This window comes from Excalfactoria chinensis, chromosome 5, assembly GCF_039878825.1.
Source record: "Excalfactoria chinensis isolate bCotChi1 chromosome 5, bCotChi1.hap2, whole genome shotgun sequence".
In the NCBI taxonomy this organism is placed as follows: domain Eukaryota; kingdom Metazoa; phylum Chordata; class Aves; order Galliformes; family Phasianidae; genus Excalfactoria; species Excalfactoria chinensis.
In genome coordinates, this window is record NC_092829.1 from 43,822,775 (window position 1) to 43,835,046 (window position 12,272).

The 12,272-nt window shown below is 38.3% G+C and overlaps 1 protein-coding gene across 6 annotated transcripts in view; it reads left to right on the forward strand.

Moving 5' to 3' along the window:
- The window catches only part of SLC1A2 (solute carrier family 1 member 2), an 83,429-nt gene that overhangs the window by 35,425 nt on the left and 35,732 nt on the right, over positions 1–12,272 (forward strand). The gene's annotated exons all lie outside the window — the stretch shown is intronic.

A 12,272-nucleotide genomic window follows, 5' to 3' on the forward strand; every position in this document is an offset into this window, starting at 1 on the left:
AATTTTTTTTTTCCCCATTCTTTTTAAAGTATTTCAGTGGTACAAATGTTTTCCCTTTAATCGTTGATACTAGTTAATTAGTCAGGCAGAAAAGTATCAGAGATTAAATTGACTCATAGGTACTGCAGGATACGTGGAAAGTGCAGGAGAATTTTGAAGAGCATTTGAACAGAATGCTTCCTCAGTTAGTTTTGCTACGCAAATATGTCAGATTTCCTTGTTTAGGTTTGTACTTAGCTGGTGGTAAGCAATTAAACTCACCTGTGCTGCGTTGTTTGTGGTGACATAGAGCTAAATCATGCCCCGTGTGGATGTTTAATACAGATTTCTTCATTTCTTTGAAAGTAAAACACATATGCTGTAAAGCACTGCACAACTCAGCATCAGAGCTGCAGCATATGAAGTTGATCTGAATCTATTTGCAAATTCACCTCTCCTGAGCATTATCTTGCCCTAGAATCTGAGCACAGCCACAACATTTCCTAATCCATTGTATTTTCAGTGTGTCCACCATGCCTGTTTCCCCACTTCACAGCTTTTGTCAGCACAGTCTTGGTTGATGAGCAGTAAGCTGTAAATGCAAATGAAGAAAGTGCTGCTGGCACTCACTGAAGACACCATGGCATGCAGTCCTGGCAGTCTGAGCTTAGGTTGGGGTGTCCAGGCTCAAAAGCTGTGTGCCAAGCTGGAGCTCCACTAACAGCACTGCTGCAGCAGTGAGCTATTAGTGGAAGCTCCCTCCACTACTACAGTGTTAAAGCAACAAGGTAGAAAAACTGTAAATAAAAGCAATGTATAGATAAAAGCCTCCATAGTCATAAAAGTCAGAAATGCCTAGGTGGTTTGCATATAATGAAAAAAATGTTGGGATCATTTAAAGTTATATCAGTTTCAAAGTCTCTGAGTATATATAAGTCTAATATTTAGTCATTTAAGATGAAATGTATACAGTCAAAAATGTGTGTTTCCCATGGTCGTTATTTAGGCGGTGGTTGCTTTTAGCTTGCAATTCAGTTGTAAGCCTTTTGTTAGAAGAAACAGCCTTGTAAATTGTAGGCTATTTTTCTGTGGTTTGTTGGTTAGCGCTCAGTTCAATAACCCACATAAACATATGCTTCACTATAAGAACTTGTGTAAGAGCTGCTGAGTTAACACATAGCCATGTCCCAGGAGATCACTCTGGTTAGATTAAAAGGGCAGAAAATGGTGTTTGGGTGTGATGTGTGCTGTTGGTGAGCCTCAGGTTTTGTGCATTTACTCTGACACTAGTCTGAGAACAGGCTGGGCATTACACCAAGGACTTCAATGCTTCACACCGTTTTATTAGCTCTATTCAAACTCACTTAAGGACATCCATTGCTCGGATGGTTAGTGGCGTAGGCAGTTTTTATTTCTTGGCAATAACTTCTCCTAAAAGTAAATGAGATTTTCCATAACTCCAACTTCTGGTAAATGTTCAAGTGATTTTAGATTTTCAGCAAAAACAGAATAAAAGCCTTAGGGTTTTGCTTTGACATTTTATTCCTTAAACTACATTGCCCTGCAATATGTTGTCATTTTCTTGGACGTTGTATGCCTTGGAATTTACCATGGTAAACATATTGCCATAATAAACGTGGCTGGAGGTTAAGATCATTCTGTAATTTATGATTTGAGATGTAGCTGAGCATATTTCAGACTAAAACTCTATTCAAGTTTTCTGTGTGTACAACATGTTCTGCTTAGTTTTACAATACCATCTCAGGCTTGGTCTCTTAAGAAATCTGGTCTGATAAGGAAGAAAGGAAAAAACACAATGTGTGCTTAGACTTTCTAACTTTGTACTGAAGGAGTCTGATAGCTTATGTGGAGATGGCACTTGAAATCTCCAACCCATAGACCGATGACTTCCAAGATGATACTTCTGAAATCGCTATGCTGCGCGCTTATCTCGTTGCCATGTCCTGGGCATGCAGGGCTCAGCACTGTCAGGGACCTGAAACTCTGGGCCCTCATATTTGACCTGCCTTGTATTAAAAAACACTCAAGTGAGGACTACAGAATAATTTGGTAAACCTTTTAGATTTCCCATAAGAACTTTGAAAAATTCAAGTTCTGGTTACAGAAGTCAGCCAAGATGAGGAAATCCACCCTAGTTTTCACTGGAGCTGTTCTGTCCTCATGCAGTGACGGTAGTTGTATTCTGTGGAAAGCTGGCTGTTGCATCTTGCTGTCAAGCCTCAGAACTTTAGCACATGTACAGACCTGTCTTCAAGACACACACAGTGCTGTGCCTCTCCATCCCAAAGAGAAGCATCTCCCCATGAAGGCGTGCTAGGTTCAGCTGGGATAGTTCAGCTGAGGCTACCCGCAGTGCTGTACTACGATGCAATAGACAATACCAAATAAACAGCAAAAATAAAACATTCAAGAAAATGTCTTGTTAAGACAGAGATTCAGGGAATGCCAAAAATAACCTTGCTTTTGCCAGTGCTGAAATTCTCTCAACTCTTTTACATCTGTAAAATGAGTGCATGCAAACTTCGGGGAGACAAAGGCAGTTCAGTCTTGTGCACTGCCCCTGAACTGGATCCTTTGGCAGAGAGCCACATGCCCTGAGGGCATAACATATATAACATGTAAGAGAAAACAACCCTATCATCCATGATCATCCATCCTTAGGTCTGTAATCCTAAATACATGCTTCTTTCTGAAAGCTGTTTTGTATTCATGAGCTTCCATCTTAAATATTGCATTTTTCTGGGTGCAGCTGACAGTATCCTAGCAGACATACTGATGAGGAGAGACAGTATAAACAGATCACCTGAATGACCTCTTTAGCTGAATATCCACTCCATTTCATACAGATACTTGGATCAAATTCCTAGTCTATACAAATAGGAAACTCTCCCCAGCTTTCCCAAAACTACAGTTAAAGTGTGTTTGCTACTGTTTGATTTGTTTTGAAGGTACAGAATGTAAAGGAGGGTCCCAACCCCAATTTAATTATAAAGGCACATGAGGCAATAAAGAAGATGCTTTACAGTGGGTCAAAATTATTGCTACATTTCAGGATTTACTCTGTAAAAGGCCTCTGCAGTTCCAGCAGATGGCATGCACTCATCAAGGCTTGCCCTGTGTGATCATAAACACTGCTCCAAGCAACAGCTGTCAGAAAGGATAAGACAGCTCATGCTCAGCTTGAGGAGCTAAAATAATTTGTCACGAGAGATTCTCTTATGCTACCCTTGGTTTCTGTAATCTCTTTAACATACTACAGGAAGTTAGTGTGCCTTCAAAACTAAGTTTCATTGCTTTTTCAGGGCTCAGCCCAAGTCATTTTTTCTTGAGACTGTTCTCAGTAGAAAAAAAATGAGAAGACTTTGGCCAAAGTAATTCTGCCAGAGCAATAGCTGTGATTAAAGCAATCTGAATATCTGGCTATAATAAAAGCATACTGGCACTAAAGAAAAGTAGGAACTCTGGAAAAATAATTACAGAGTGAGTAACAGAGAAGAATGACTCGAAGTTTCTTGAACAGGATGCGTTTTAAGCTAAGATGTGCCATATGCTGAGAGAAAAAAAATGTCTTTTGTTAAACACAAAATGACATAAACATTCTGTTTGTGAAATGAATAAACACACTGTGCCAGTGAACAAATACTATCTTATACTAAAAGACTTCCACACTGGAGTAGAAGTTGTTGTCACTCAGAGATTGCAATGGTAAATTAATTTATGGTTGTTTAGAATTTCCTTTAAGAACTCTTGGAGAACAGCAAAGAAACACCATTATCTACAGCAGCAGCAGCATTAACATCTGTTAAGAGCAAACTGGGACTCTTGAATCTCCGTATACTAATCCAAGCTCTGACATTTTCTGGACAGACACTCAACTGTTTTCCAGCAGTCTCTTTACTAGTTGCTCTTTGTGCAAACAGTTTCTGACTTTATCCACAATACTTTCTGGAAGAGAGATTTCCCACACAGGAAGCGCTGAGAAATGTTTTAGAACAGAATTAGTGCTGGATTCAATGTTATATGCTGGCCCACTGACAAACATCTCATGGAAGAGAATGCGTTTTTCTGTGTTGGATTATTTTTATTAAGTTAATCTGAAGTGACTTCAAGTCAATCTTGAATCTATTTATGTCTTCTGCAGCATTCAGAGGAAAATGCTGAACATGTGGAAGGTCAGCTCTCTCAGACTTTAGCCACTGGAAGTCAGAGAGGAGCTTTTGTTTTTATTTTTTCAACTTGATTTTTCCTTTTTTTCTTCTTTCTGTTTAAATGCGCATAGTAAACATAGCACTTTTCTGTTCTTGGAATACTTTATATAGCTTCTAGACCACACTGGAAAATAAAGGTGAGGCTTTGGGAAGAGAGGGAATTTGTTTGAAGGTTAAAGCTAAAGCACAAAGTTAATAAAGACTGCTAATGCGTCTGGTTGGTACTTCCTTGCTGCTGTTAAAGGTACAGGGAACTTTCAAAGCAGATACCAAAAGCAGTAGTTCTCCTTGTTTTCTGTTAATAACTAGTTAATATATACATTTGATAAGAAAAAAAAAAAAAAGCAATTAAGATAAGATCTTTATGATAGGTCCCAAATAGCATCTAAATGAATGCTAGTAATTGTGTTCAGATGTAGTTTAAGCTCATTTAGTGGTAGAGTTGTGATGCACTCGTTTAGCCATGGAAGTTTATCTGCCCACTAAGTACTTGCTCTGTGCAGTGATGTGGTCCAAAATCACTGGCAAGGTTTCTTTTACTGACAGTCCTGGGAGAACTTACCTGAGGAAAAAGTGTTTCAAGAGCCATCGCTCAAGAAATAAATTCATAGGAAAAACTTGGAGTTTGCATTTAGTTTCCTGTCATCGTGACAAATTTAATTCATACTGTCTCAATTGGAGCTCCTTGTTCAGCCTGCGTTTCTGTGAACAGCACTGGATTATATCTATAAAAAACCCCAACACTTCACTCTGTGTTGTTCCAGACAGCATGCCTAGAAGCTGCTACATTTTTGATCTTTACCCAATCTAACTGGTTTAGTAATCTTTGCTGGTGCTCTTGAGAGCACTACGTCAATCCCCAGTCATTTCATAGTCTTTTTCTTTGTGTTACCTGGCGCACCCCAGGTAGAAGTAAATGCAAGATCATGATTTTACTTGCCTCTGAGTTTCTGAGCATGTAAGTAGATAATTTTTACACAAAGCACATTATATCCTTTGCCATAATAATAATATGATTCATCTTTAATTCTATTACTCTTCATCTCAGTACATAATTCTGAGGTAATGAAGTATGCAAGGCAATTTTCCTGGGTTGTTACACTACTGTAAAGCCCTATCATAAATTTGGTAGTTAAAAAAGTATTCCACACGTGCATCATTACAGTAATAAATGATCATATTTACAATGGTTATGGTACTGTGTGTTTTAAAATTATTATTCTTTTCTTTCACTTTAGACTGGGTGATAGATAGACTATGATCCCCGTAGATGGAAATACACCTTGTTTACTCCAGACAAGGAAAAAGCCCAGCAGCTGTCCTTCCTCAGAGAAGTGATAGTCCTTTTAAGGTGTGAAACTTTGAAGTTTATCTTTACTGTGTCATAATAGAATTTGATTTTTTCAGGTTTATTAGGCTTGAGATTCAGAACCAGGAGAGCAGAGATAGTAAATGGATAGTGACAAAGTTTCCCATAAGTATGTCAGCACCAAATGTAAAGACTTGTTAGAAAAAGAGTTCATAGCCACATCTTCACTTGGTGTGAATCAGAGGACCTAGCAAATAGGAAGAGTCACAGAAACTTTGTCTGCTAAAATGTGAAATACATTACAAACACCATCTTCTTAAAACCTACAGCTAATCTCTATTAAGGGCATATTATTTCACTCTTGAAATACTCACACAAAGAGCATGAAGTCTTCCCTCATTTGCTCCACTATGTAGACTGGTCATTGCATGCAGACGCAATAGGCACTTGGGGGTCCTTTCTGGTAGTTTTGCAATGAGGGGATTTCCCATAAATTTACTTTTGTTTTAGTAAAGTGCTGCAGATGTTCCTTTCCCAGGACTGTGGAAACTCTCTGGATCTTGTCTCTATGAGGTCTGGAAAAGCACATTCCTCATCTTTATGGGAACTGGAACTGAACCTCTTTCTGTCAGGCTTTGTCATGCCATTGAATTATAAAATTAGTTAATTTGCTAAAGTGTACACACACAGCCACTGGTGTTAAAACCAGGTTTTCTTATGAGTGGGTGTGAGACACCTCAAGAAGCGATGGCTGCTTATAGTGTCCCAGCTGTGTGCTGATGTAGCTCCTTGTCCTTATCACAACAAAAAACACATAGGTGTCATCTCAATTTCTTTCTCCCCCAGCTACCTGGAACTTCCAAAGTTAAAACAAAAAATCAGGATTTCACTTGCCTTTGTGTTTCCAGGTCTTCACTTACATTACCAGGTGTAAAATACAATCATCTTCATTCTAGCATGACCAGCGTGATTCAATAAGATCTGCTAGTTTCATGTGTTTTATGGCACAGGGTTCCATGAGAAATGAACCTTCATTCACAGCCTCTCCATTGGGACTCACTCACTTTTCCATGACATGTCACAAAGTGCTATGTACATACATTAGTCAGTCAAACATTAAACAAAAGGAAAAAAAAAAAAAAATCTCAATGTTATTTGTAGAAAGACATGCATAAACAGGTAAAAAATAAAAAAGGACCATGTGATTTTTTTAACAATTCTCACGTTATACTTCATTTTCTTTCCTTCTGCTTTCAAAAAGCCCCTGAACTACACTTTCCCCACCATACAATTAAGCTTTCTGAGCCACATTCAAAAGCTAAAGAAACAGCTGAAGGTAGCATTTGGTCATCGGAAACTTTTGTGTCACCTCCAGTAGCATCTTAAATATGCAAACAAATTGAAACTAAGTTCAAAGTTTGCAAATTCAGGTAGCTCACGAAGATTTTTATTTTTTTTTTCCTTAAATGACCTCAAAGAATAATATTTTAAAACATCAGAAGACTGGGATGCATCTTACTGCAAACTCATTTGGAGAGCAGTGTGTTCACTTAGGCCACTCTTCCCTGCAGGTTCTGTGGGGATGCCTCAAGCCAGATATCTAGATCTGATTATGTTAAACTTGGAGAGTGCATACTAAATGCTAACTTGGCAGAAATAATATAGTTGTAAAACGATTCAGGGAGAAATCTCCTTCTCCTACTGCAAAAAGGAAGCCATGCTGCAGGGTGTTGCTTATATCAGTCTCTATGTCAAACCAGACTTCATGGTCAGTGACAGTCTCCACTCAGAATTCATTACTGTCCTGCAAATAACAAGGAAAACCCAACACAGCACAGTTAAAATTGAATAGAAGAGCTTAGTGAAAGGCTCTAAATAAACCCTTCATTAACACAGACTAAACATTCCTTTGGTAGTTGTGTGTTTTTGCATGAGAGCTTACCATGAACTAGGAGGCTGGCGCTCAGGCCATCCTTCATAAGTATTGTGGCAGATGATCTAGACTCCTGGCATCCCACGTATGAAATCCCTCTTGCCCTAGTGATATTATCCGTAAGTTTTTCTAGTCACTCATTATCCATCTAACAGTCATAGCGGACTCTTTCCTGCGGGGTGATGACTGAGGTGGAACAGATCTGTTAGTCACAAACAGAGCATATGCCCCAGAATCACTGGAGTTACATTAATTCTCCTGTACTCCAAGGAAGAGATACAACCCTACGCCAAACATTACTGTTAACAAATTTCATTTAGGGTAGATTGAGCTCTTGCTTACTCCCATGGAATTCCACTGGGTGCTAGAATGACCTCAGAAATTGAGTGCTCATCACAATTACTATATAGCAAACTTCATAATATCTTTTTTGTCATGGCTTTTTGGTGACATTTGCAACACTTGTCTCAACATTAGATAACTGAGCTTTTTATTTTGAGGTTAAGCAAACTTTTTCACCTTCTCAAAAAGACCATTCCTTCAAGTGCTAACATTTATGTCTGCTGCTTACCTCATCACCTAGAACAGAGCCACACTTGGTTTGACAGCAAACATCCAGATTCATCCCAGAACCTAGAACATGGCTGCTATGTCCTGAGCTGTTTTCTCAAGAATAGCTCTAGCTGCCCAGATTGAAGTAATTGCCACAAAAGATAAAGCAGTGCTTTATTCCAGGAAGAGTGCTAGAAACCTAAGTTACTCTACTGTGTAAAGCATACTTTACTCCCACAAGTTATTTTGACAAGTCTCAAACAATTGATTACCCTCATTTGATTGTCCTGCTCTAAAACAGTCATTTATTATACTAACAAGAGCCTCTGATCTAAGCAGCTCACCATCCCCCAAAACCAAAAAGCAAAAAACTCAAATTAACCAAAGAAGATTTTTATACTGAGAATTACCTACTTGATTAATTGGCACAGCTGGAATACCTTATGCAGACTAAACACCGTCACTGCTAATTTGCCCTGTCCTCAGCATCTGTTTTTGTTAGCCTCATTATGATTTTTGCCCACATTTCTCATTTAAATCACAGATTATTCTTTCTGCGTGGTCTCTGCTTTAGGCTGTCATCAAACTGGGTATGTGTTCCAATAACTGATTGGAATTTAAAGGGTATTGTCACTTCAGTGCTATGCTAGTTGTTAACCCCTAACTTCTGTGAGGGAATAAGTGTTTATATATATAAATATATATATATTTGTTGTTTTGCTTGTTTGTTTTTTGTGCAAAAAGCAAATTATCTTTTCACCCCCTTACTCACAGAGCCTTCACTGAGAATGTGAGAAAGAAAGGAGTGAAAATGAAATATAACAGCAGATTTTCCCAGAGAGAGGTAAAATAAAGCCTAAGAAAAATGTCTGAAGGAAGTAGGACTGAAAACCCCAGAGGCCTTGAAGTTTTAATTGTTTTCCTACATTTTTACACAATTATGCCTAATAACCAGAAAATGAAACAAAGAACAGCTTAAAAATTGCAGAGAAATAGACAAGCACTATAACAGGCAAAATTAGCAACAAACATTTAGGTAATCTGAAATCAAATGCTTTTGGACAGATTTTGTTCTTGTGCACGCTGTGGGGATGTGGGACACTGGAAGGAAGAAACGGCTGACCTCCTGCTTACTCAGGAAGGACATTGCTTCCATGCTTGAAGGGTGGGGAAATTGCAGTTGAGTCCTGTTACTTCTGTTACTTGATGCATGAGTGTATTGCCTTGGCAGAGCAGGTAAAAACACAGACTGTGTTCACTTTGAGACATTTCTGTACTACTGAGGTGCATAAAAATAATAAGTTTTTGTGGGCTCAAAGAAGTTCCTCTTCTAGAGGTAAGTGCTGCCTCAGAAGGGAGAAGCACACGTGAACTGGGCTAGGCAGGAGGTTATACTTGGTGTTCAAAAGCCACTCTATGCATCTAGCTTGTGGTATGAGCTGTTTCACACGGCTACACATTTTCCAGTATTTGCTTTATGTTTTTACAAGTCCCATCAGTGTTTTCCAGTGCCCGGAGCTGGCAGAAAACACGTTAATTTGAAGGCCTCAGTTCTTACAGATTTCCGTGGGCCTATTCCACAGCTTAGCTGTTTGGCTGCTTGTTGTTAGGACATAGGAAAACAATGAGCAGAGTTAATTTGTATTACAGTGTTCTAGCTTCAGTGACGTTAGACTAAAAGAGGTTTTGGTCTGATGTGTTTCAAATGAGTATTCAGAATGCTTGGCTGGTTTGAATAGCCCTGGAAGCTCCGTGTAGTGGAACAACAGCTTATTCAGCAAAGGTGATCATCAGCACGTTTGAGAGATCACATCTGCAGAAATGCAGCTTGTGCTGTCTCATGATACCTATGTACAGAGGTTCCATTAACATGGAGCTAGTTCACTGAATTCAACCTCAGGCTCAGTCCATAAAACCCAAGTTTACTTCCATGATTCAAAGGTCAAGCAGATTTTCATCACCTAGTAACTGCACAGAAAATTTCCGCTGATATAAGTTGTTGCTACACAAGAATCTTGTCTTACTGTTCAGAGCAGAGCTTTATTTTGTTAGTGTCTTCCTTACACAACCCCCAGCACCCAACAGCCTCCTCAAGAGCCTTGTCTCTAGTCTGGTGATAGAAATCTCAGTGCTTAGAGCAGTGCTAACAGTGCAGATGCTTAGATAATTGTTCGTTGTGGTCCCATTTCATACGTGATTATATCCACTTGTTAACACTTTTTATAACGTATCTGCACAGTTAACTTATTTTTTGTGTTAGGTCCTTTTCTTTGAAAACAAAATAAAAACAGAAATTACATACCAGTCTGAATTTCTGTCCTTTCCAGAGGTTTGCTCACAATCTTGAAGAACTGGGGGTGCAAAACTCATTTTTGCACTTCAGAGAAAAACATGCCGCGGTAAAGAAGTTCCTGGAAACACAGAAATGCCTTTAAAGTGTCTGCATTTCTTTCTCATATCAGTGATACTTGGATACAAGAGTTTGCCATAACATAGGTAAATGGCATTTAGCATAGCCTGCAGCAAGTATTTGTGAGGTAGCTTTTCTACGGACAGTGTGAAGCTATAGGTGTGGGAAAGGGACAGCATCCAATCTGGAACACCAGACTAAATCTGGCCTGGATAGACATGTGGCTACAGCAGGGGCAACTGCGTACTGACCCACTCTAGTTCTGTTAGTAATTTGCTACTGGAAAACCTTCTAATATTTTCTTTTGAATTACATTTAACTGCCCATATTTCAAGATTTCAGATGAGTATATAATCAGCCTTCAGTGAACGTAGGTCTAAATAAGCGCTGCGCTTATATCCAGCCTACAAGTGAGACTGGAAACTGTCACTAGTTATACAGTTTAGATACCAGTCTCCTTAATTCTGTGGTATGCTTCCACCTGTGATTTCATATCTCTGTGATCCATGTGCATAACACTACAGATGCTATTTCATTTTTCCTACAGCACCTCAAGTAACTGCACACTGTCCCTTAATTCTTATTTATATCTGATAGTTGTGCTCACAAATTTCCAAGAAGGTATGCCACTCATTTGAGCTGTCAGAACATGCACAAACATTCTTATTTGCTATTCTACCGTCAGAAGTACATTTTCTCTATATGAAATATAAAAGGTATGAAATCTAAATCACAACAATTAGGAGTCTCTTGTGTCTCTTAAAAAAAAACAAAAACATATAGCCCGATGTGTTTTTAACTGGCACTGCTTATTTAACACCAGGTGTATTGGAATATTGGAAGGAAATGCCATTTCACTTTCAGAGGGAACACCACAGAACTATTTTTGTAACTTCTATTGAGAAACTTTATGAAGACAGTGAAGTGTGCTACGTATAATAAAGCACTGTTTTGCCTCTCTGGAGATGCTTTAGCTTGCTGTTGTTTCTGTGGCAGTCATAGTGGTGTGCTCCAGCCAGACTAAGAGTGGGACCATATATCTTGGTTTAAAAAGTGATGGAGCATCCAAGTTTTGTCAATCATATGTTTTTAAGGTCTGTAAACATCAGTCTAATACTGTAGATGCAGATTTGTTTGTTGCTTTTTTTTTCTCCTAAAGTATTGTCCTAAAGACCAGATCTCATCATCTTTTTCTTTCTTTCTTTCTTTCTTGTTTCCCTTGCTAATAAAAGTCGTTTCTTAGCTGTTCTTTTGATATTTCTCATATTTAAGTAGATGGCTTTAAGGTTTGTGGAAAGTGTCTTATCTGCGGCAGTTTTGGTAGCATTTTTTCTTCCAACGTATATATTAAAAGCTTTTTTCAATCTATTGCTAATGATTTCTCAGGCACTGAAAAAGTTTGAAGCATCCTTTTCAAAGACCTACACTCACGTGTATCACACAAATATATAACCGTTTGTAATATGTATATATACACATATATGGACAAGTATACATATATGTTTTCCTTTAAACATTGCAAATTCAATGAAGCCAAAGGCTTTCATGGAGAATGAGTAATTTTGTGTCTTTTTCAGTAGCTGTTGATCAAATCTCATTAGAACTTAAAAGATATTATTTTGACTTCTGCATTTTAATTATATTACTAGAAAAATATTACTTCTGAAAAGTTTTGGGAATCTTATGCAAAATATTCTGGAATGGGTTGTTTTACCAAATCCTCTTTTTTTTTTTTTTTTTTTTTTCTCCCCTGGATTGGAGTTAAACAAGGTATTAAACCACATTTTTTTCTGTTAATAGAAGCTGCTTTTCAGCCATCTTTCCTATTTCAGTGAACAGCTGCAATCTCTGGGGAAATCA